The following is a 26,611-nucleotide window of genomic DNA, read 5'->3' on the forward strand; positions in this document are numbered from 1 at the left end:
AGGGTCCCAAACCTCTTCATACCAACCCTATTAAGCAAAATGAGGGGAGCTGGACTGAGCTGACGTTCTGCAGGTGAAAGCACACCGAATAAGTATCACTGACAACAGCAGTCGCTGCAGGGATTGCTCCCACACTGCACAGCTGGGGGCACACCTGACTTCAGGGAAGGCCAGAAACAGGGCCACACTTGCTAATCCGTGTTTACAAGAGGGTGGCTTTGCATTGCCCCCAATGTGGGCCAGGGGCTGAATGCCACAACTTGCCATTCAGTGGCCTAGATTTAGGAGTTTGAGCCCCAGAGGGCCTGACTGTTTGCACTGGGTAAGGAGGAAAGTGGCCTCTGTTACACATAAAAGGCTAGAGTCTGCTTTTAGTCAAACCAGATTCAATCCAATAAAATCACTGAATTACTTTGGATTTACACTGGCGTAACAGCAGAATTTGGCCCAAGCTGCTGAGATCATATATTCTTACTCACTTTATTCTCCAACCATAATCTAAATGATCATTAGACTGGTCTGTCCGAACAATAATCTGTCCATGAAGACTGTACGGTATTGGAAGGAAAACTCTTCTTAGAGACTAGGACTGAATTGCATTACACCAGACACTAAGTGAACTGCCTCCAGGAATGGTTTGACATGAAAATTACACGTGACAACAAATTCTTTATATTCATGCTTATTGATTGCTGGAGCAATTGCCAAATGAAAATAATTTACCCTCTTGGGACACCTCTGACCAGCAAAAATGTGAGCTCCCTGAAACAGTTTGTGTACATACATTCTAAATAATGGCACGCAGCTGATTTCTATAGGGGACCCCCACTGTCTAGGAATCAATGATGCATTTAAAACTGATAAATGAGGTTTTCAGGATACTCTTAGAAACAGCAAATGTTAGGTACTTTAGTTAGGATTTGCATTAATGAATGGGTGTTTAGTTTAAGGTGTAGCAGAGGCGAGTTATCCTACTGACAGCATTGTCTGGGGGTGGGGGAGCTAGAATTTTGTACACCAGGGGAAGCCTAATAAATGTTAATGTACAAAGCTTTAATATGCAGACTCCAAGGGGATGGGTGCCTTGAGCAGCTTAGAGTACAGCAGCGGTTCTCAACCTCGGGGGCTGCGAGCAGGTTTCAGGGGGTCCACCAAGCAGGACCAGCGTTAGACTCGCTGGGGCCCAGGGCAGAAAGCCAAAGCCTCACCACATGGGGCTGAAGCCGGGTCCCTGAACCCCGCCACCCGGGGCTAAAGCCGAAGCCTGAGCAACTTAGTTTCAAGGGGGCCCCAGTGGTGTGGTGTGGAGCCCTGGGCAACTTTCCTGCTTGCTACTCCCTAATGCCAGCCCTGGGTTTTATATGCACAAAACCAGTTATTGTGGCACTGCTGGGCTGTGGAGTTTTTATAACATGTTGGGGGGGGCGAGGGGGTTAAAAAGAAAAAGGCCGAGAACCCCTGGTGTAGAGGATATGGCTGAAACAAACATTCCTGCCCACAGGAATAGCAGAGTTTGTGTGCCTTGCCCTATTTCCAGCTGTATATTTAATTTCCCCAAACACCAACTTCCTGCCTCAGTCAAGGGCTTGAAACAGAAATGCCAAAATACCATGAGAGGCTGTTTCTGACCCTGATGGAATCTGGGCAATCTTGTGGGACCTCCAAACTGCCACGCAGCAGCTCATCCAACTCTGGAGTCTTTGCCCTTAACTAGAGAATGTGATTTCCTGAGTTGCATCCATCACTTCTCAATGTGCATTTGTATCCCTGCTGCTGCTGCCATTAGACGCCAGGAGCCTGATCCTTAGTTACTCTGCTTCTGCACTTGGTGGAGAGGCTGGTGGGTTTAGCTTTAAGTTACCTTTTGCACTTGTGTGCTGGGGCTATGCAGGGGCCTGTCCTGTCTCTGTGTTAACCCCAGGTATGTCTACACTACAGTCCAACGTGCGATTGCAACTCGAGTAGCCCAGCTAAAAACAGCAAAGCAGGTGCTTCAGTGTAGGCTCCAATGCAGGCTAGCAATGCGAGAACATACCTAGAGCCCCCAGCATGCTTATACACTGACGCCTGTGCTACCACGTCGACAGCGCTCTTTTTAGCAGTGCTAATGCAGGTGGGTCTGCCTGTGCTCCCGTCACACCTGGGATTGCAGCACAGGCAAACCCTTGGAGCAGGGATACGCAGACCTCAGTGGTTCAGGAGCCAAATTAGCGATCAACCTTACCCAAAAGAGCCACAGTACTGTGAATTCATGGTTTCATTTACTATAGTAATAGTATAGTATTCTCACAGCAAATAAGTTAATAATGTAGTGCAAGCTGATAACTTAATTGGTTAATGACACAGTAAAAGCATCCTCATTGGTTAATAATTAAGTCACAGTGCTTTAATATCCTGTGCTGCAAAGAACCGCAGGAGACACATTAAAGAGACACTTGTGGCTCACGGGCTTCAGTCAGAGTACCACTGCCTTAGAGCATCCTTCCTATCAGCGGCGGCTCCAGGCACCAGCGCTCCAAGCCGCGGGGGGCGGCGTGCCAGTCACCGTGAGGGTGGCAGTCAGGCTGCCTTCATCGGCATGCCTGCGGGAAGTCCGCCGGTCCCGCGGCTTCAGCGGCAATTTGGCGGCGGGTACGCTGAAGCAGCGGGACCAGCGGACCTCCCGCAGACATGCCGCCGAATCCACAGGACCGGGGACCTTCTGCAGGCGTGCCGACGAAGGCAGCCTGCCTGCCGTGCTTGGGGCGGCAAAAAAGCTAGAGCCACCCCTGCTTCCTATAGGTCTTGAAAAGAAGTGAACAGCAAATGTGCATTGTACTCCAGCCACACCCTGATCCACCCATGCTGGGAGCAGGATGGGCATAAGACCCATGTGCCAGCTGTGCACTGACTGGGGACACTCTCTGAGACTATCCCATGCACAAAACTATTCAACCTACTTTACGACTTGCCAGAACAGCACAAAAAAGCCTTAATGCAATGGAGAATAAGATTGTTTTGGGGACTAAACCTCCCAGCGTCAGCTACAGCAGAGAGGTCTTACTACCTCAACTGGAGAGAGGGTGACCAGATAGCAAGTCTGAAAAATCGGGACAGAGGGTGGGGGTTAATAGGAGCCTATATAAGAAAAAGCCCCAAATATCGGGACTCTCCCTATAAAATCAGGACATCTGGGCACCCTAGCTGGAGACTGGAATATGTCGGCGTGACCAGCACTCTGAAATCGGGGCCTGAAGTTAGGCTGCCAAAGCCTCACTTTCAGCAGTGCTGAGCACCCACAAAACCCACCAACTTCAAAGGGGAACGCGGGGGCTCAGCACCTTTGAAAACCAAGCTCATTTTAACCTGAACTCTGAATGACTGAAGACGTAGCATTTGGGCTTGTCGTGCTACTGGGATCAAATGTGAAACTCTCATCGTTTTCTATTCTGGTTTCAAACTTTAGCCAGGGCCTCAAATTGTCAGCTTCTAAATCAAAGTGAAGGATTCGTGCTCCTATTTAATTGTGATCATTGATGTTTTTATACTGCTGCAACCTTGGAATTCATTAGATAAGAATGCAACATTTACCAGCTAGGGTTTGAGGGCTTGAATAAGTCAGTTGTGCTAGGCGTTGGGGATTTTTTAGTGCAGATGGTTAATGTGCCCAGTGAAGTCACAAAGCTGTTCCCAACAGAGTAGTCAGGAAGACAAAGGTGTGTTACTTGCCTAAATCTATAAGACAGATCACTCTCTCACTCCTATAGTATAAGTATCATGCACTAGTCTAGTCATGCGATTCACTGACTCTTATGGAAGTCACATGGCTAAATCTCTCTTCATGCTTCAGATACTGAGAGGTAAATAGCTGGAAATTAATGCTAAATTAGCCACCGTGCCTGTCTGCATCCTTTATTCTATAAGGAGAGATATAAACAGAGTCAGGCTGTTGTGCCCTACAGTTTCAGGGACAGAGTGCTGGACATAAGCAAGTCCTGTGCTATGCACGCTCTACAGGTCAACTCAGAATGGCTGGTATTTTTGTAGGTTTGCACTATAATTCTGAAATGAGCAAAAGGAACAGACCTCGTGACTTTTACCATAAACATATTATGCTATCCTTAGTGGAAAGCAGCACATGATATTAACCATCTTCTCAACTCTGAGGATAGAATGGGGGTGGTGTGTGGGGGGGTGTATAAAATGAAGATTATATTTAACAGTATAATTTATAAATCTCTGATGCTCCTTATTGGTGCAGAACTGAGCAAATTAACTTTAATTTGCCCCTTAGAATTTTCCTTTTAAATACTCACTGCCCTCATAGAGACAGCAATAGGAGAAATTAGTTAAATCTGACTAACTCAACCCATCCAAATAAATCTTCATTAGAAGGCCTGTCAGTATTGCCTTCCACCAATCCAGAGTGGGTGTCATTATTACCGATAGGCACAAGAATTTCACTTTATAAGCAAATGCATGGCTTCCTCAATGTAAATCCATTTTAAAATGCTGCTGTATTTGCCACCTGTGACGTTGCACTCCATATGTTTTATGGAAATATGCTAATAAGTGTGAATATAATGTAACTGGAATATGGTTCATACAAAAGGTCTCTTGTAAGGTATCATTACAAAGCTTATGATCTACTGAGCGAGTTCATCCTATTTGTTTGCATGTATTATTTCTATGTCTGGAGTTAGGAGAATAAGATATAAACTTGTATTACTGCTGTAAACAGGTTAAGTGGAAGCCATTAAGGGTGCTTCAGAATGAATGAACTGTGAATGGGTTTGTTTTTCTGCAAGCCTTCCTATGTACATGTCTCCCAGCTACTAGGTAATGAAGAAGGAGGTCTTACAGTGACATGTGATCATGTCACATGAACTGGAATCCATCTTAAACCTGGTGCTTTTCCATTTAGGAGGGATGGGGATCCAGAAAGACAAAAGATTCCCACCTTGTGCCAAAGCTATAAAAGGGGGTTGAACAGAACAGAGGGGGATGCCAGTCATGAGAAATCCCCTAGTTACCACCTGAGCTGGCACTAACAAGAAGTGTCCCGGGGAAAGGATTGGGCCCAGACTAGGAAGAAGTCTAGTTTGTGAAAGAAGCTTATTGGAACATCTCTAAAAGGTGAGATTTACATGTACATACAGTTTCTTAATGTATCAGGCTTAGACTTGCGTGTTAAAACATATAGCATCAGTCAATGAAGCAATGCCTCCTTACACCAGATTTGAACTCAATCCAGCATGTGTATAGACATGGGTGGCAGGTATCAAAGGCTGGGGAAGGCTGAGCCTCCCCTAACAGCCTTGCATGGCCCCGCCCACGCTCTGCTCCGCCCCTAGGCTCCTTCCTGCTTCCCGGTGGTGTGCTGTGTGGGGCTCTTCCCTAGGGTTACCATACATCCGGATTTTCCCGGACATGTCTGCCTTTTTGGTCCTCAAATCCCCGTCTGGGAGGAAATTCCAAAAAGCCTGGCATGTCCGGGAAAATAGGGAGGGGTCGTGGGGCTTGGATCCAGGCTGGAGCCACTAGGGCCAGAGCCGGAGCCGCTGGGGCCGGTGGTGCTCGGCCAGCGCCGCTCGGCCAGGGCCAGGCCGGAACCGGGGCCCGAGCTGAGCTGGGCCGGAGCCGCTGGGACCGGGGCAGGGGGTGCTTGACCGCCGGCCGGTGCCAGTGCCCCGGGGCCCGAGCCAAGCTGGAGCCACCGGGGCCGGAGCTGCTCAGCCGGAACTGGGGCCGGCGCCCCAGGGCCCGAGCCAGACCGGAGACACCAAGGCCAGAGCCGCTCAGCTGGGGGGATTGGACTGGGCCGTGCCTCCTCGCGCCCCCCCACCACCGCCCCAGCCCCAGCTTACCTGCTGCCTGCCTGTTTCAGGCTTCCCGCGAACATTTGATTCGCGGGAAGCAGGGGAGGGGGAGGAGGCAGAGTTGGGGTGGGGACCTCGGGGAAAGGGCGGAGTTGGGGCAGGGCGGGAAAGGGGCGGAGTTGGGCGGGGCCCCGTGGAGTGTCCTCTTTTTGTTTTTTTTAAAATATGGTAACCCTATCTTCCCCCTGTGGCCAGGGCCCCAGGCTGGGGCTAAAGGGGGCTGGCCTGGGCTCCGGTGCTGGGGGTGGGGGCGCATCACCCGCCCACCTAGCGCTCCGGGGCTGGGGGAGGGGGGTTGGCAGCCATGCAGGGTGGGGCCTCAGGCAGAAGGGGCAGGCTGGGCCAGGGGCTAGCCTCCCTGAGCCTGGGGTTAGCCCCCCGAGCCCGGGGTTCACCTGCCACCCATGTGTACAGAATTGTTGAAACCAAACTAGATAGAAATCTAGCACCATTACAATTTGAAAGCGGACTGTCTTGTTTTTGAAGTTACTGAGAGTTAACAGAGAGGCTTATGCGCTATGGTAGCAGCAAATAAAAAAACGCAGAATTAAAAGAAGACGGGACTCAGAGTTCAGTGTGAAATACAAAGATGGGCAGAGCAGATTGTGTGCATATCTTCCCCTGCGAAAAGCAGTTCAGACAGGAAAAGCTAAAGCCAAAAGTAGACCAGTTTCTGTAGTCTTTGTGAAACTGGCGCATATATTTATATATAGTACTCAGAAAACAGTCGCGTGTTGAGCATATGGCAATCTGACTCTGAGAAACAGTACATTCAATGATTGGTTCTTCATCGAGTTGTATCAAAGCAATTTACATAGTTACAGTATGCTGGGCTGCCGAGACACACTGCGAACCGGGAAATGTTGGACAAACAATGGGCCACGTTCTGCTCAGTGATGGATGTAAATCCAGAGTAACTAAATGAATAGACTTACAGTGAGCTTGACACTAATTTTAGCTGAACTGCACTTTGGCTCTTCCGGCTCCGGATACTAAGGTGTGCAGAACAGCGTTGTCCTGTCATGGGATTACCGTACCCTTCAATGTACTAAGAGGAGGCTCCTGGCTTGCTGCTGGCACAGCAGCCATCTTGTTTCAGTTCAGATGCAGAATGCTGGTGAGTCACTGATCTCTCACGATGACTTCATACTAGTCCTTTCTGTGAGCCAAATTTGGCAGGGCTTTAAACGGAGCAGAGCTCTCATTGGCTTCCCATGGGAGCCTGGCCCAAGTAAGCCTACATACTTTGGACACTTGTTACATCTCAAGAAAGTTATCTAGTATGAACCACAGCATTATCTTTACAGCCCAGATCCTCAGCCTCTGTAAAACGTCGTAGCTCTATTTACTATTTTAAATTGAGGCATGCCAGCTGAGGATCTGACCAATACCATTATAAAGATGGTTTTAAAATATCCATTCTACCCCTCCCAGGAGTGAGTCGGTCACACAGGCCTTGTCTGCCTAAAGACTTAAAGGTATGATAGTAGTCAGTATTACAGCTAGTCAGGAATTCTTCATCAGAACCAACAGTTTTTGTGGAACATTTTTTTTATCAGTTTGATAAAACTTTCACCAAAAAGGTTTCTAGGGTCCAGGTTGGAATTTCTGGTCAAAATGAAGGGGAGTGGGGGGAAGAGACCCACCTCAGAATAGCCAATATCCACTGATAGGACACTTACTAGGGATGTAGTAGTCCCAAGTTCAAGTCCATGTTCTGCCAAATTCAGAGCAGGGACTTGAATGCAGGTCTCCTATATCCCAGCTGAGTGCCTTAAGCACTGGGCTAGAGAGTCTGCCTGTCTCTCTCAGCCTCTCCCAAGTCTATCAGGCAGAGCCAGTATTTGAAGTTGAGTCTCTCACATACAGAGATGTTCTCTAACCACTGGACTATTGGGTATTTTGGGCTGAGCCTCTCTCTTTTTCTAATTTTTTTTTTTAAAGGAAGGATCTTGGTTTCATTCCTCTTCAGAAGGCAAACAAATGTCAAAACCTCACACGATTTTGCAAAATGGAATTCTTGTTTTCCAGCCTGCCCTAGTTAGCATGCATTAATTAACATGTCCTAACACATTTCAAGTCTGGTCTAGACAAGGCTTACACTAAAGTGGCTGAGTTAAAACAGATTTTATATTTGCCCAATTTAGTCCGTGTTCACGCTGAGCTACCTTGGGCTACCACCCCTTAAATTCTGGTCTGGACTAGACTGTTGCATCCCATCTGTAACTCTATGTGGCATGCAGGGACATCTAGTTGCTGACTCCTATACTACAAGTAGACTTATCAGAGCGATTGTTGTGCACAGCATCTTTCTCCTGGGTTTGCCTCCTTGCAGCAATAAATGTTCCAGCTGTAACACTATTGGGAGCCACCACATGGTGCTTGAACAGTGTTCAGGTCAACAGAACTTGTATATTAGTTCTTGTGGGGTGAGAGAAAGAATTCTGTACAGCTGTAATGCAGTTTTCCATCCTGATCACATCACTGAAGTGTGTTCTGCTTTGGTGTCTCTGTCTTCATTTTACAAGTTTGAGATGATGCATACAGGTATATTCATGCAAGCAAACAAAAACAGTACATGGTGCCAAAACACAACAGCCAGGACTGGTTCTAATAGAAATGGAATACGTCCCAGAAGGATAAAATGTACAGCTGTCAACACAATTGAAAAACCTTCCAGCATGTAGATGGGATGAGCTCATTCTAGTCCTGGGTCCTCGCCTAAAATTCAGATAGTTTGAGAAGTTTGATGCATGGTTTTTATCTTATGCCGGACTGTCTGGTCTCTAAATGCCCTGTAGGGTTTAATTGGAAGTGGCAAGAACCTGGCTTATGAAAATCTGCTGTTTCCATAGCAACCTGCACAACAGCCATAGTCCAGAGACACAGCTTTCTCTATGGAGATCTTCAATTCAGCAATAGAGTAGGCAAAAAACCTCAAATACACAAACAAGCGGAGTGAACACCAGCCACCGGTGCTCCAGGCAGCGCGGTAAGGGGACAGGGAGCAGGAGGGGTGGATGGAGGGCAGGGGAGTTCGGGGTGGTGGTCAGGGGGCGGGGGTGTGGATAGGGGTCGGGGCGGTCAGAGGGTAGGGTACAGGGGGGTTGAATGGGGTAGTGGGGGGCAATCAGGGGCAGGGGTCCCAGGGGCAGTCAGGGGACAGGGAGAAGGGGTGGTTGGATGGGACAGGAGTCTCAGGGGGGCAGTCAGGAAGGAGGGGGGTTTGGATGGGGCGGTGGGGGCTCCAGTGGTTGTCAGGGGACAAACCAACAATCTGTGAAACAGGGTCTGGGTCCGGGCAGTGGGACAAGCTGAGCAGTCCCCAGAGCCGGAAAAGGCAGACGCTCAGCTGTATCTAGTTATCATCAAGGCAGTCCTAGGGTTTCCCTAGGTTGCCCTCATCTGCTAAGACAAGACTCAGGAAAACAGTCCAAAAACACTGGGTTTAACGTCTAAATGTCCATTAACATAAGGTGCGGTTGAACAGAAGGCATGAACGTGCCTACATAGGACCCTGAAAGCTTAACTTGGACCTGGATGTGGTGTGGCACGTCCTTGAGTGGAGAAGAGGAGGTTACTTACTGTCACTGGAGGTTCTTTGAGGCATGTGGTCCCTATCTGTATTCTGCACATGGGTATACATGCACGCCAGGCACCCAAGTCCGGAAGTTTTTCCAAGCACTGTCTGTTGACCTGCACATGTGCAGTTTCTTTCTTCGTGCTCCCAACCCAAGGTATAAGGGGCAGTGTGGGTTGACTCCACTCCAGTTCCTCCTCTTACTGCAATGTAATCAAGTCCAAAGCAGAGGGGAAGAAGGGCAGGTAGTGGAATACAGATAGGGACCACACATCTCAAAGAACCTCCAGTTAAAGTAAGTAATCTCCTCTTCTTCGAGGGCTGGTCCCTATGTGTATTCCACACGTGGGTGACTTGCAAGCAGTCACCAATGAGGAGGTGAGTGCAAGGAGGGTGGTGGTAGCAGAGCTGTTTGTAATATGGCCGCTCCTACTGTCGCTTGAGTCAGGGCGTAGCGTGCCATAAACGTGCTACCAAGTTGTGACTTTGCAAATGTCCTGCAACGGGGCATCTGATAAGGATGCCAGGGAGGCTGCTGGTGCTTGCATAGAGCAAGCTGTAACACCCATGGGTATAGGTGCTGACTCCATGGGTGCTCCAGCCCTGGAGCACCCACGGAAAAAAATTAGCAAGTGCTTAGCACCCACTGAGGGCCAGTTCCTCACTGCCCCCAGAGCCGATCAACTCCTCCCCCTCTCTCCCAGCACCTTAAGGGTTAAGTGCTGCAATCAGCTGTTTCGGGGCGTGCAGGAGGTGCTGGGGGGAGGAGTGGGGATGGGACACGCTTGGGGGAGAGGTGGGAACTGGGCAGGAAGAGGCGAGGCAGGGGAGGGCAGAGGCGGGGCCGGGGTTTGGGGGGAAGGGCCTAGGGTGGAGCAGGAGGGTTAAGCAGCCACCAGGCCCAGAGGAAGCCAGAACCTATGCCCCTGGGACCGGGAAGATTTGCTATCTTATCGCATACTAGCATGCATCCTGAGACCCACTTAGAAATTCTCCTTGAGGATACAGCTTGGCCCCTTCGTCTTTCTGCTATGGATAGAATTTTGGACCTCTCTTGGGAAGCCCGATGACTGGAGCCAAGAGTCTCTATGCATGACCAGCCCTGTGGTCAAGAACCAGGATGCAGTATCAGCAGTGCCCACAATGGCCTGGAGAGCCACCTTTGCCACCAGCCTCCCCTCATCCACCAAGGACTGGAACTGGGCCTGGTCTTGCACAGGGAGTGGTCTTTAAACCCTGCCAGCCTTGTGGAGGTATTAAGTCGTGTTTAGTCAGCAACGCCTGATAGTTGGCTATATGAAAATGAAGGCCTGTGGAGGAGAAGACCTTCCGGCCCTGGAGATTCAGCCTCTTTGACCCTTTCTCTGGTGGGGTGGATTTCTGCAGGTGCTGCCAAGCCTTTTCTGCAGCCCCTTGCACTACCAGTGAATTAGGGGCAGGGTGCATAAAGGGGAAATTGGAGCCTTTGGCCAGCACAAAGTAGCGTCTTTCAGCTCGATTTGGGATAGGGGCACACAATGCTGGTATGTGCCAAACCATTCTGACCGGTTCCAGTATGACCTTGTTTATGGGAAGAGCCACCCTTGACAGTCCCTGTGGCTGTAAGACGTCCAAGAGACAGGGTTGAGGGTCCTGGACCTCCACCAGCAGAATTTGCAGGTCACTAGCCACCCTTTGGAGCAGACCTTGATATTGCCGGTAGTCATCCGGCAGAGAGGGTGTCAACAGATGACAGCATCATTCGGTGATGAGGCGGCTCTGTTCAGAGGAAGAGCAGTAGGTCTCTTGCAATGGTGCTGGCCATACTGGGATCCCAGGGCCCCAGTATGGCCAGAAGGAGAGATCTGTTGGTGTGACATATGGCCAGAAAGGGTTAAGTGCTTGCAGGCTAAATGACCCAGGTCAACCTTTAGAGATAAGTTAGAAAAGTATGTAAATGGTAATTAGGGCCATTCCATGTTAGATAGGCTAGAACTTTAAAAATGCAAACCTGTATTGTTAGAAAATTAGAGATGATACTAACTGTATGTGTTTATTTATATCTTGTTAGATGTTAGCCATGTAAACAGACAGTTCCTTTCACTATTGATTCGGAAATCAAAAGGGAATATTAACATTTAGATGAATTATTCAGTGAAATAATATCATTGTCTATATATCTCTTTAAAGTTTGCAATAAACTGCTTAATGGATAAATTACCTTATGTTAATCCATGTAGTTAATTATCAGTGATGCTTAGGAAATAGGTCTACTTCAAAGTCTCGATGATTGCCTATTGTTCACCTAAGGACTCCATGCTGTCAAGAGACGGCCTGGAACGGTATAGAGGTGTCTTGGGTCCTGATCCTTTTTATCTCAGATCTGCTTGATGCTTTATGCAGGGGAAGCTTGAGTCATAAGACTGAGATTTCCAGTTCCATCTGTATCATCCTGAATATGAACATTGGCCTATAAGCTATGGACTAATTCTGAAAGAACTCTTTGCAACCACAAAGCTCACCATCTCAAATATAAAACTGATTTCAGAATGGTACTCATGTCTGTATGTATATGGATCTTTTAACCAATACTCTCGCTCTCTTTTCTTTTTTTAATAAATCTTAGTTTAGTTCATAAGAAGTGGCTGTAAGTGTGTATTTGGGTAAGATCTGGAGTATTCATTAACCTGGGAGGTAATGTGTCCGATCCTTTGGTATTGGTAGAACTTCCTTATATGATAAATAAGATTTTCAGTAATCATCATATTTAACTTGGGTGACTGGGTGGAGACCCAAGGCTAGGTTGCTTTAAGAGAACTGTGTTTTGGCTTCTGGGTAACCAGTAAGGTATTATGGACGCTGTTTGGAGGCTAGCTCGGTGGAGCTAGGTACTGGAATAACCACCAGCTTTGGGGATTGTCTGCCCCAGTCTTTGCAGTTTGCCCTAATTAAGTAACCCCAGTGTAGCTCCTTTGGGACCCCCATCATAATTGGTCCTGGTGGTCCCTACAGAAAGTGATACCAGGCATCCCTGGGGGTGATCATAGCCAGGAGGAGAGGGTTGCTGCAGCTGTCTGGGCTCCTGTGCCATGCCAGACACATTGCGGGGGGGGGGGGGGGGGGGGATGTGCGTGTGAAAGTATCTCTTCTGACTCTTCCGAGGAAGACGACAGTAGCAGCGGAAACAGTGGTACCCTCAGTACCGAGAGGCCCCTGTCTGATGGATAGTGAAGGGACCTCTCCTGCAATGGTAGCAGTGGTTCATCCTCCGATGCAGGAACCTCCCTGAGAACTGTAGGGCCTAACAGAAGTGGAGACTGTGGGTAGGGGAGAAAGACTTTTCTGACACCGGAGGTCTGTGTATGGCCTCACCTGAGGGACCCACTTCTACCATTGGAGCTGGCCAGTCTCTGTATCGCCGAGGCGGTACTAATGGTTCAGCCAGACCAGTGCTCATGGATGGGATTAGCCGGCGTGCCCTGGTACCATGGTCACCGTCGGTACCAGCAGATCCCTTTTCTTCATCTTACCCTCCAGCTGGGGGGCCTTCAGTGCCAGTTCCATGGGATTCGTACACAACTTCTCACCCGACCAGGCATGGCTTGGGGAGAGAACACGTTTCTTGTGGACAGTCCACTGCAGGCATCTGCCCTTATGGCCACAAGAGTGTTTCTTACTTTCATGGGGAACCCTGCATCTCGATTCTTTGGGCTCCACTCCATGGCTTGCGCTCAGAGGGGTACTGCTGGCCAGCTGAGCCCAATGTACATGGGGGTCTCCCTGGCCAGGATCAGATTGGGGCCTCATAGCCTCTTTCACAGCCTGAGCTCTTGGGCCTTTCTGGTTCTGGGCAGGAAGGACTTGTGCATATCTCTGCAAACTGCAGCATCTGTCTGACCCCAGCTGGTAGAGGAATCATCGATGTTTGCTGCAGATAGAAAAGGAGCGAGGGCAGGAGACAGTTCTTGAAGCATAGGCCCCGGGATAAAGAGGGTTTCCCCACAACCAGGGCAGAGGAGGGGGTTCCTACACTACAACTATTTACAGCAAACCTATGCCACTATTCTTTTAGAGATTAAAAGAGCAAAGGAGGACAGAGTTGTGACTCAGGCCGTGTGGTGGTAAGAGGGAACCGGGGTGGCATGACCCACATCACCCCTTACCCCCTTGGTCAGGAGCAGAAGAGAAGATGCTGTGCATGTGTGGGTTAACGGACACTGCTTGGAAAAACTTCCAGACTCAGACGCACGGTATGCATGCCTGCCCACGTGTGGAATACACATAGGGACCAGCACTCGAAGAATGTTTCGCTATCTCCAGATTAGAGCTTTACCTGGCTGGTTTGAAATAGTACTTTTAGTCATTAGGTCGTTTGACAGCTAGTTCATTATTACTCATGCTAAAAATTCCCTCTGCCCTCCCTTCTGTTTCATTGGCTTCCATTACTCCGCAGCTTCTCAGGACTGAACAAAAGCTTCCAAGCATCTTAAACACTCTGGAAGCAGAATGAGCAGTTACCAATTTTCTTGTTAGTGGTACTTCTCTAGGATCTAACCCAGCATGGTACCAATTGCCCTCTGTTTTCAACAAGGCCAATGAACATGGAGGGGACTAAGAACTCCACCACAAGTGCCTGGTACTTGGGCCCTTACTGACTGCCACCACTGGAGGGTATATCCTCAAAGAACTAATGCATCATTTCAATTACCTGTCCATCAGGAGACCAGATGTTATGGTCATGGGTGCTTGTACAAAAGCTATCTGCAATTTAAGGACATCCTCTTCTATGTGACTCTCTTTTCCTACTCTTTACCACCACATTTCTTCCATCTCTGTGCAGACAATAGTTCTTGTGTAGCTTTAATGCTATCCCAAAATAGAATTTGAAGAATGGCTGATGACTAATTGAACTGGCCAGCATCTCAACTATAGGACTTTCTATAGGAGGTGATGGCTTTGGAAATCTTTCCGTTAGACCCCTTTTGTAACAATATCTTTTCTACTGTTCTCTCTGTGTATCAATTCAAGGAAACCCCTGAAGAAACCTGACATGTTCTTTCCCTTAGAAAGATCTAAACAAAAAGAAAAAAGGGCCTTCAGAAATTAGATCTATTTTCCCCTTAGTCATTTTTGCGTCTACTACCCTGTTTCCCCGAAAATAAGACATCCTCCGAAAATAAGGCCTACTTACAGTTTTGCCTCTCGTTGTAATATAAGGCATCCCCCCGATAATAAGACCTCCCCGATAATAAGGCAAAAAAATGTGTACCGTATTCTTCATTGAAAAATAAGACATCCCCTGAAAATAAGACCTAGCGCATCTTTGGGAGCAAAAATTAATATAAGACACTGTCTTATTTTCGGGGAAACAGGGTATTGAACTCGTAACAAAAATCATCTAAAGAAACTTTTAAAGGGAAAGGTTTTTTCATTGCATTACTGGTGTCAGCTGAGTGTCTATTCCAAAGTGAGTCAAGTTTTCTGGTTATTTAAAAAAAAAAAAGTTTGATGGAATATTTACTGACTGAGCTGTTGAATCAAAGAAAGAACTAACATTTTGCAACTCCTCAAAACCTACTAAAGGGAGATCTGACTGACTGACATGCTGAAACTTACAAATGTGGAGGGCGGGGGTCAGATGGACACCAAACAGGGCAATTTCAGATGTAAAGCAGGTAACTCTTCAACCAGCAGAAGATGAAATATTGGCATAAGCACTTGAATGAAAATAAATTGTTGCCCCTTAAAAAAGGAGGACAAGCCTTTCCATTCCATTGTGTGAACAGTCTTGGACTTACAAATATCCCCCTTAGAGACAGGCAGTATCTACTAGTACAAATACCAGCATATATGTTCCACACAAGTGGAAAATAGAGTTTACTCTGGTTTGAAACTGTAAATTGTACTGGTGCAAGCCCCGTAGTGTTCTGGTTTAGCATCTATACTAGGTTTGCATCAGTGCAGATACATGAGTACTAATAACCCAGTGTAAACAGGCTTTTGAACACTTCCATCCATTCTGTCAACGGCTTCTCTGCTGCTCAGCAAAATTCCATTTCATTTGCTCAAACATACAAAACCATTCAAATTCTTTGGGGTGCTGCATGGCCCATACTGTAGAGAAATAGGACCTGTACCATGTCCTTGATGTTCTCCTAGTTATTCTTTTATGATCACAAAAGAAATTTTTACAAAATTGCAATTGCTTCATCCTGTTTGTTTCAAAGCATTAGTATGATCAAATGAGAACAAGCTTCTCTCTGCTTTTGAAAGTTAAATATTTACCCAAAGAATTGCCATACTGGATCAGACGAGTGATCCATCTGGACGGTATCCTATTTCTAATAGTGGCCAGGATCAGATGTTTCAGAGGAAGGTGAGACAAAGGTAGGAATCCTATAGGAGAAAACTTTATGAAGCACCCTGCCTATAGGAGAAGTTTCCTTCTAACTTTGTTAGTGGTTCGCCAATGTCTGGAAGTATGAGTTCATAGTGAGTAGAAGCTTTTGAATTGTCCACAAGGATCCTTAAGTCCTTCTTGTGTGGTTCATTCTTTAGCACCCGTGTACAAGTAGTTCACTTTCTTGCTTTCAGTGTGTCTTACATTTTTCAATATGGAAGCTCGTTTGTTGGCATAGCTTGGTTAGGTCTCTCTAAGGTTCATGAATCTTCTCTAGTCTTGACTAACCTAAATACTGCTTCGCCTGTAAACTTTGCTACCTCACTAATTTACCACATCCAGATCACTACTAAACACTGGAGCACAATATGGAGCTAAGTCAACTGATTGGAAACATCTCACCTACATGTAAGGATCTAGAAACTCTCAGGTAATACTCTGATGGGACCAGGGAATAGCTTTGCCAAAACCATCAATATTGCCAATAACTCAAGATGCACTGCTTCAATTCACAGTAATTAAGCCCTCAGACTAGGTCCTTGTCTACCCCTCTCCCCCTAAAAAAATAGTCAAAGTGACATTGATGGATTTTATGGTAGCATATCACACCATACTAATTTAATGATGCAAATTATTTACTTGAGTTTTGGAGTTTCAAATCAGTATTCACTTCGTTCCTGTCTAAGCAAATCCTCTTGCACTTTCCAGGAGACCTAGTGAATAGTGCATTTGTTATAAAACCCTGAAGGGCAAAGGCTTAAAATCAAAATACTGAAAAAATTAGAGATATTAACAACTAAACTAAGGAAGCTTTCAGCTATAGGACATGAATGACTTCAAAGCAATTAAGTAGGTGATAAAGCTTAACTCTAGATAAGCAGCTGTAAATCCATCCTACAGTAAAAATCTAAAACCCACACCTTGAATACTGTGTGCAGTTCTGCTCACCTCATCTCAAAAAAGATACAATAGAATTAGAAAAAGTACAGAGAAGGGCAACAAAAATGATTGGGGTATGGAACAGCTTCCAGAGGAGGAGAGATTAAAGGGAGACTGGGACTGTTCATCTTAGAAAAGAGATGACTAAGGAAGGATATGATAGGCATCTATAAAATCATGAATGATGTGGAGAAAGAAAATAGAGAAGTGTTATTTACCCATTCACATAACACAAACCAGGGGTCACTCAATGAAGCATCTGGCATTGGCAACTGTCAGAAGACTGGATACTGGGCTAGATGGACCATTGGTCTGACCCACTATGGCCATTCTTATGTTCTTACGTGTCCCCTCAGCTCTGCCTAACCTATTCATAAAGTCCCTTATTGCATATTGTCTAAATGCTCAATTGAGCTGTCAGGTCCAGGGACTATTTATGTTAGTTGTGTAATGCTTACTCCAATAGGGTCCTGATCCTGGTTCAGGGTCCTTAAGTGCTACTACAGTAGGAAGACTGAAGAGATCATGGAGTTAGACTATCTCTGACCATGAATGGTCACAAATAATACTTCTGTGACGTTTATGGTGTCTTGTTCAGAGTGTTTCTTCAACCTATTTTCAGACTAGCCACTGTCTGACATATTTGTGGGGGGGATTGGTCACCATGGTCACATGGTACTATTTCCTTTTCTTGATTGGCAGATTAGCAAACTGCTTTGTCCCAAAGTAGGACAGTTTTGAAGGATGGCTCCTCTCAGACAGGAGCCCAGTGCCACTCAGTTTTCATGGTGGTGCTAAGGCCTGGAGAGATTATTTTTTTGTTTAACATACTATATGTACTTCATAACATAACACCCTAATGTAAACTGCATCCTAACAGTCTGTTCTGTCCCTGCATCCCAACTCCACTTTCCAGAATGGAGGGTCTCTTCAGTCACACCCAAGTCCTTGCACAAAGACAGCAGCTGCTCCACACAGCCACCGAGTAAAATGCACATTTTCTGAGCGCAGCCTATGTATTACTGACTATGCAATTGCTTCAAACTTCACTGCACATAATTTAGCATTCTTGCCAAGTCTCTCATCACTTAACTCCAATTCACTCCCCCATCATTTGTATGGGCATTGCAGCTATTTCACTTCTAAAATTATAAGTCAAGCTGGTTCTGCTTCAAAACTTCTCTTTGGCTTAAAATAAAAATAGGGATCAGTGGGAGACAAATCCAGTTATACAACTGCAGTGGAGGTGCATTTTGCTCCCTCTAGCACAAATCTGTACCTGGAGCACATCAGTTGTTTAACATCCTCAGCTGAAGCCACATCACATGCAAATTACTGACGTTAAAATATTTAGCTTTCCACACATCCAGCATTTCAACCTGAAGTCTCCTACCTGCCTCATCCGAGCAGCAGGAAAACAGATGCTTACAGTGTCTATTCTGCACAATATTTTGTCATTTGTTTCATCTCCTCCTCCAAATAAAAATAGAAATGCTTTGAATAAAGAAAACAATGGGAGCCAGGTATGACAGCTCTAGAAATTGCTGACACTGCAGTCTCTCCTGTTGTCCCTGTACCTGCAACCAATAAACAATTTCTTACTTGAAAAGCCACCACATGCGTGGACACTTGAGTACAGGATCACCGCACACTACTGTGTTCGGGGTATTTTAGGTGACCTCGCTATTTCAAACAGGCAGCCTCCATGCATGGACCCTACTCGAAGAGAGGTCCGCTCTCCTGAGGCTAGACTGGATGAGAGTAGGAGCGAAGGGGTGTGGAGTAGGGAAGGAATCCTTTACCTACCCAATAGTTGCAGAGTAAGTGACTGGTGGAACTGCATGCCAACAAATCCCACAGTCCTGCTCCTCCTTTAGACCACTGTAGTCCCCCAAACCTTGCTGTTCAGGGACAGGCATGGAAGCCCAGCCCTCAGTGGGTGCAGTACCACAACTCAGGCTCCCCAAGATACCCTGCCACCCACCGTATGGCAGCGGTATGTCCCCAGGCCTGCTCTTTCAATAGGCACTCGATCTGGGACATAGGACGCAGCTACTTTCTTGTTGAGAAGTCAAACTGGGGTTTGAGCTGGAAAAACTTCACATCTGGGTTTGCTCACAAATCCCCACACGGTGTTTTGGCTCCAGTTTCTGTGAAGTTCAGGGGTGGGGTTTGAACCAAGTCCAGACTGGGCAGGCAGGAAGAAAAAGGGGCAATTGCCCCCAAAGCCCAGAATATACGGACACTTCTTCTGAAATCGGCAAAAGGGAAAACTACTTAACACTTGGGTTGTCATTCAGCATTAGTGTCAATACTTCATTGCAACAAACAGGAGTTACCTCTCGTCTACTACAGTTAAGCCAATCCCTCTTTGCTGACCCCTGGGAGGGGTTGGTGTCTGCTTGGGGTATCTAACTGTAACACTCTAAATTAATCTCACATGCCCTCCAAAATGAAACAGTTTCTCCTGGGCTGTACACTTGGGAAGATGGTACTCTACAGCCTCTCATCCAGAAGGGTTTAATCTGGCATCATTGGGGATAAACAACTCAAAAACCAAAGCTCAGACTGTGCAAAACCAATGAACTGACCTGTGATGGGTTGGTACTGGCTCAATGGGCCATAACTAGTTCTCCATCTGGCCTATGTCTAGAATAACATCGCTCCAGAAAGCATGTTACTTAAACATCTGTTCCTGTGGTTTCTTACATTAGTAAGACAGTGGTGAAGCATAAGCTTTGGAGAGAGGAGTAATCAATGGGTATACTCTAAGAAAAGCTACTAAACAGACTGCTCTGAACAAAATCAGTGAGAGAAATGAACAAAATAAATATTCCTCAGACCCCAATCTCTTTCTCCCATGGGCCAGAACCTAGTTTCTGAGAAAGAAGCTTCCCACTGGATTGGGTGTTTTGGTTGGTAATGTTTGAAGAGGGAACCGGCTCTCCATAGGCTCACAATTTCATGCTACTTAAAGATATTGAAATAGAGGGCAGGGTTATGTCTGCTTTCCAAAGCCATTTTTATCCAAGTTGTAGAATATGAATGCTATTCGATTAAAACATCTGCTCCCTCCCCCATTTTCAAAACAAGCACAACAAGAAAAGGTCAGAAATCCAGGGGCAATGTCTTGTAATTTGTCATTGTGGAGTTTGAAATTAATTCTTTTCCCTTTACGCTGACAGACTACATGACTACATAGTCCCTTTCCTCCAAAGCTCTCCAGCTTCCTTACCATCATTAAGCCTCACAGGCCCCTTCCAAAGCCGATAGTAACTCAGATTACTGAAGGGTGCAGTGAGGCAAGGAGACCATAAGCTGTAAGGGGAAGACTTTCAGAAGCACCTTTTGAAAGTCAATGGAACTTGTATGCCTAAAATCGCAGAGGTATTTTTGAAATTCTTCCCCTCAATTTGATGGTGCCTCAATTCTTGGGTGTCCAACACATATGTGTATTAAGCTGGTCACCCAAAATGAATGAGTGGACACTTCTAAAAATTTAGGCCTAGCTGCTACCTCCGCCCCCTTCTAAAGTGATTTGGCAATTCAATAGCAGAGCTTGGAATGGAACATGGCAATCCTTACTGCCGGCTCTCAGTAGGAGGAGGAAAGAGCTAAGCAATGCACTACAGTAGATGCTGATAACGTGGGAAGATTTGATCCTTCAGATAACCTCCAGTGCTAAGCCTTATTTTACTAACACTCTACTGTGAGCTTTCCAAACAAAGTCCCATATTATAAAAGTAAATTTAACTATGTAATTACAGTCTTCTCTGAAAGTTAAACTAAAACAGAAACTAGGTCATAAATATTGATACCTTGCTTTCAATTTAACTTGAAATTATGTACAGAGAGAAATACTATAGAACAGGGGTCGGCAACCTTTCAGAAGTGGTGTGCCATTATTCGCTCAAATTTAAGGTTTCGCTTGCCAGTAATACATTTTAACGTTTTTAGAAGATCTCTTTCTATAAGTCTATAATATATAACTAAACTATTGTATGTAAAGTAAATAAAGTTTCAAAATATTTAAGAAGCTTCATTTAAAATTAAATTAAAATGCAGAGCCCCCCAGACCGGTGGCCAGGACCCGGGCAGTGTGAGTGCCACTGAAAATCAACTCTTGTGCTGCCTTTGGCGCGCATGCCATAGGTTGCCTACCCCTGCTATAAAACAAGCAGCATGAAATATTATTTAACTGGGCACTGACCTCAGTTACTTGATTTATTCAAGCAGAAATATCACCTCTTCAATTTAGAATGTGGCTATCTTATTAAGATGCATCTGTTAATTGTGATTCAGTATTGAAACTAAACTCTTCGAGCAATTTTGCACCTTTACTTTTAGTGAACATACTTAACACACAGCAAGGAATCTGATGTCATCCGAAGGCACATAAATACTTATAAAAGGATGATTTCAGTAGAGCTCGTGCCAATTCACTGGAGCGAAATGGTTTGCCAAATCTGTTACAGATTTGAATAAACTTTCACCAAAACACAGGCAGGTTTCTATTGGTAGTCTGACCACGTTTCATGGCGTACAGCTCTGCAGGAACTGGAGCTGGGTCTCTCGGGGCTGTTGGCAGTTAAAGACAACTTCTGCAAATTTAAATTCTAATAAGATGAAATATCAATTTTCCTTTCTGTCCCTAACTTGATGTGGCATTGCTCCAGGCTGTTAAACTGTGTTCCATCTCAGATGAAGATGGTTGCATTTAGTGGTGGATGAAGTGATTTGAATACTTGGTGTCAAAATACTACAGTAACCATTACTACTACTTCTATAGGTCTCCAAGACATCTGAAAGCTTCATGGAACTTCCTAAGAATATGGGTTACCTTTGCCTATGATGTTTGCAAGATGTGACTGCAGCACAGCCAGATTGCGCAGACAGATGGTGTACTGTACTACTGAGAGAGTAGGAATTCTTGATCAACCCTTTGAAATAAGGATAATCTTTAAATGCAGCTAGTGGGTGGTTAAATCACAGATACATGTACAGAGCTGAAAGGTCACAGTGCTCAGTAGAATATCCCACGTTTGAAACAATGCACTGCTACTGGAATTTAGGACACGTCTGAGGGGCCCACTGCAACTTAAACCCAGTACATTCTGCAGAGTTACTCCTGTTTCAGCCGGTGGTGGTGATTACTTTTACCTCTCATGTTCCTATGGCCTTGGCCCAAGGAATATTGGGGAAGCACAGGCAGACTGGCTTTGATGGCAAGGGAAAGGGATAAAAGGAAGATAACTAGGATTGAAAAATATGAATTCCACAGCTACCTAAAATTCAGAAGCAGCAGCCCCTTAATGACAAATCATTGATTCCTCGTCAGGCAGCTTCTCTGGGGGGGTTGCACATTACCTTGGATGCAGAACTAGAGGACAAGAGTAGAAGCAATTCCCCTCATTGTCTCTTTCCTATTGTGTTTTACTTTTTCATATCCTCTGCCCTCACTTCTCATTGTCCCATCCCATCCCAACCTGAAGTTCATTCAGTGCCCCCTTGCCCTGGGGGAAATGCAGCCCTGTAAGTGTAAGGAAAGTATCGCTTTTAGAAAGTGAATTTGTTTCATGAAATTTTGGAGACCTTAAAAGGAAAAAGATTATAAAAATATTCTCCAGGCAGTATACTCCATAGTCACAAGAGGGAGTTGTACTACTGCAAAGTATGTCTTTGTTTCAGACTGAGCTTGACTAGTCACTGTGATGCCTTCTGTTACCAGAAATAGAAAAAATAAATAGTGAAGTGAAGGTTCAACATGGGGGCATGTCTTGAGTACAGAAAAAGGGCTCATCTCTAATGGGGTAAAGACCATTTATTGCAATACCACCTAGCAGCAGGGTTACCAAGTTTGGTTGGTTGTATTCCTTGAAGGTCATCACATGACAATCTTCAATTAAAGATTAATCTTTAATTCCTGGAGACTCCATGGCATTCCTAGAGGATTGGCAACCCTAACCACTAGATTGGGGCTCTATTGTGTTAGGTGCTGTACAAACCCAGGGACAGTCCCTGTCCAAATAGATAAGAGAAAGGGAGTATAATCCCTATTTTAGAGATGGGGATTACAGGCTTGTCTAGGGTGACTCAGGAAGTCTGTGGTAGAGTAAGGAATGTAACCTAGATCTCCACTGTCCAAACTCTCTGCTTTAGCCACAAGACTGTGCATTCTGCCATCTGGAGCTCAGTTTAAAAAATAGCCCTTTTTGTTAAATATACAAAGTGACTGCTCTACAGTGACCGCCCCCAGCACTATGACTTGCAGTAGTATCTGCTGGAGCTGCTTGAATTGTGTTGCAAATCAGACTTGTAAGTTTAGCCCATCTTTCCAAGTGGGGAATAAGTTTCTATCTACACGTTTGTTCATTATTTACATGCTGAGTCTATGAACAAATTTCACCATACAGGCTGCCTTGTGAATCTTTCCTCTCCAACAGCTGTTCCAGAAAGCCTGAGCAAGTGCTGTTTAAGAAAGCTACAGGGAAGCTCTCCCTTTATTGCTGGCTCAGGGTAAGCTACCTTGCTGATAGATAAGAGGCTGAAGTCATCTCTTGATCCAAGCTGTCTGCGTGTTATTATGCGTTCAGCTCCCTGCGCAGCCCTACCAGGTCAGACAACCCCCACACCCTGATGCTTAGGCTGATAACACTGGTCTACAATTTTTGAGAAGTTGTCTGCTTCAGAGATAAAATGTGCTATTTATTATGTATTTTGATGTGCTGAATTCAAATATGACAATTAAAACAACTGATTGGCTACTGTTTCTAAGATATTTAAGATTTTACATTTTATGTCTGTATATTGTGTAGATAGTAGTTTTAATCATAAATTGTAAACCTAGGTCTTTTCATGTGTTTATGGTTGCTTTACATGATAATATTTCACCTGTCCTGTTTATGTAACACTTTAAAAATCAGCAAAAGGGTTATATAAATAAAATTTATTATGAAACAAAGGCAAAAAACTATTATGTACATAGTTTAGTCCTATTCAGTGTCTGCTCGGTGCTTCTTGGCTTGTCTCGTCTCTTGTATTCGTTAAATGGAGCATCTCTTGTCACTGTCCAGCAATAGTCTGCAAGCATTGATGGGCTCCATTTGCCCTGATAGCGTTTCTCCATTGTTGCAATGTCCTGATGAAATCGCTCGCCGTGCTCGTCGCTCACTGCTCCGCAGTTCGGTGGGAAAAAAAATCTAGATAAGAGTGCAAAAAACTGTGACATGTTGCAACCAAGGCTTTTGTATGCCTTGAGGAGGTTTTCCACCAAAAACCTGTAGTTGTCTGCCTTGTTGTTTCCGAGAAAATGTATTGCCACTAACTGGAAGGCTTTCCGTGCCGTCTTTTCCTTGCCACGCAGTGCATGGTCAAATGCATCATCTCGAAGAAGTTCACGAATTTGAGGACCAACAAAGACACCTTCCTTTATCTTAGCTTCACTTAACCTTGGAAATTTTCCACGGAGGTACTTGAAAGCTGCTTGTGTTTTGTCAATGGCCTTGACAAAGTTCTTCATCAGACCCAGCTTGATGTGTAAGGGTGGTAACAAAATCTTCCTTCATTCAACAAGTGGTGGATGCTGAACACCTTTTCCTCCCAGGCTCCAATGACTGTCGGAGTGGCCAATCTTTCTTGATGTAGTGGGAATCTCTTGCACGACTATTCCATTTGCAGAAAAAAAAAAACAGCAGTACTTTGTGTATCCAGGCTGCAGACCAAGCAAGAGAACCACCACCTTCAAATTGCCACAAAGCTGCCACTGATGTTGATCATCGTTTATGCACCTCAAAAGTTGTTTCATGTTGTCATAGGTTTCCTTCATATGGACTGCATGACCAACTGGAATCGATGGCAAAATATTGCCATTATGCAGTACAACAGCTTTGATTCATCGAAGATGAGTCTTAATGAACAGTCTCCACTCATCTGGATTGTGAACGATGTTGAGGGCTGCCATCACATCATCGATGTTGTTGCAGGCTACAAGATCACCTTCCATGAAGAAGAATGGGACAAGGTCCTTTTGACGGTCACGGAACATGGAAACCCTATCACCACCTGCCAGGAGATTCCACTGCTGTATTCTGGAGCCCAACATCTCTGCCTTACTCTTGGGTAGTTCCAAATCCCTGACAAGGTCATTCAGTTCACCTTGTGTTAGGAGGTGTGGTTCACAGGAGGAGGATGGGAGAAAATGTGGGTCCTGTGACATTGATGGTTCAGGACCAGAAGTTTCATCCTCTTCCTCGTCTGACTCAAGTGAGAATGATTCTGGTGCATCAGGAACCGGCAGTCCTTCTCCATGGGGTACTGGGCGTATAGCTGATGGAATGTTTGGATAATGCACAGTCCACTTTTTCTTCTTTGACACACCTTTCCCAACTGGAGGCACCATGCAGAAGTAACAATTGCTGGTATGATCTGTTGGCTCTCTCCAAATCATTGGCACTGCAAAAGGCATAGATTTCCTTTTCCTGTTCAACCACTGGCAAAGATTTGTTGCACAAGTGTTGCAGCATATGTGTGGGGCCCACCTCTTGTCCTAGTCTCCAATTTTGCAGACAAAATAAAGGTGAGAGGCTCTTAACCATAGTGGTTATAATGTGCTTTTGTGATGCAAAAGGCACTTCACAAACATAGCAGACGTTATCTGCACTGTTCACACAAGTACGAGGCATCTCTGCTCACTTTGGCTAAACAGAAATGTGTCCCTTTGCAAAAATCAAACACTGACAAATAAGAGAGCACGACACTGTATGATTTCTAGAGCTGATATAGGGCAATTTGTTCAGCAGAGTGATGTAAGCTTAGTTATGATTGCATCATCCATGACTTCTAGGAATAACATGATGCAATTCATATCATGTATGATGGAATACCAGCTTCAGATTGCATCATTCATTGTTTTGCCTAAAAAGCAAGTCCAAACCCAGTCATAGATTTATTCATAGATCCAGTCAAAGATGTATTTTAGTCATTTCTGGTTTAAATTGAGATCTTTTTCTTTATAACTCACTTCTCCTCTGCCATTCCCAAGTCAAGGGTCGTATATACTGACCCAATAGCATATCTTGAAAACTAGAGCCAATCAACCATTTTAAGCATCATTTTTGTTCAGTGACCCAGAATTAGTAAAGTTTGACTACGTTTATTTCAGAAGCATTTTGGCTGTAGAGCAGTGTAAGTCATCCTCTCCCACAGTTCAGATCCATTCACTCAGTGGACACCTCTGGGCTCAAGATACACCCAAACAGTCATCCAGGCTCAGAACCATCCCCCCACCCCTTCTACCAAGCACTCACCACTATCCGGCTCAGACCCCCACCCCATTTCTCTAGAAAAGGAGAAAGGATTATGGGTACCCTTATACTGCATGGGACTAGCTCCACTGAAGCCTGTATATTCCCTCCTCTAGCTTTCTAGGCTGCTGGGTAGAAGATCCCGAGTACCCAGCACAGCCCTTCCCCCAGAAGTTGTATACCCTGCATTACAGCTGTTACAGGGAAAGGTTTAGCCACATCCACTAACTCCTAATGACCAGCTGTAGATCTTGATATTTTTGCAGTACAGGCTCTTCTCTAGAAAAGGCAGGTGTGAGTGAGCACATTCCCTTCCCACAAGGAAAGCAGAGACACTCTGAGGTAATGAGCTGTTCCTTGCCTAACAAACAATCTCTCACCTAGAGAATGGAGGTCACTGTCAAGTGGTGTAGTGAGCACAGGCTAAGTCTGAGGCATTGCTGGTATAACACACACTTTAACCTCTCCCCTACTGTAATCTAGATTTCCGGTAAGATTCCCAATGGGGAAATACCTGCTCAGGCAGCAACACCTTTCTTACTGGAGAGCAAGA

The 26,611-nt window shown here is 45.5% G+C and overlaps 1 long non-coding RNA gene across 1 annotated transcript in view; it reads right to left on the bottom strand.

Moving 5' to 3' along the window:
- Positions 1-11,157: 11,157 nt before the first annotated feature.
- The window catches only part of LOC135975595 (uncharacterized), a 31,403-nt gene continuing 15,949 nt past the window's right edge, over positions 11,158-26,611 (bottom strand). The window contains exon 3 of the long non-coding RNA XR_010592525.1: positions 11,158-11,282. This is a non-coding gene — a long non-coding RNA (uncharacterized LOC135975595). The remainder of the gene's footprint in view (positions 11,283-26,611) is intronic.

Source organism: Chrysemys picta, chromosome 14 (genome assembly GCF_011386835.1).
Source record: "Chrysemys picta bellii isolate R12L10 chromosome 14, ASM1138683v2, whole genome shotgun sequence".
Taxonomy (NCBI): domain Eukaryota; kingdom Metazoa; phylum Chordata; order Testudines; family Emydidae; genus Chrysemys; species Chrysemys picta.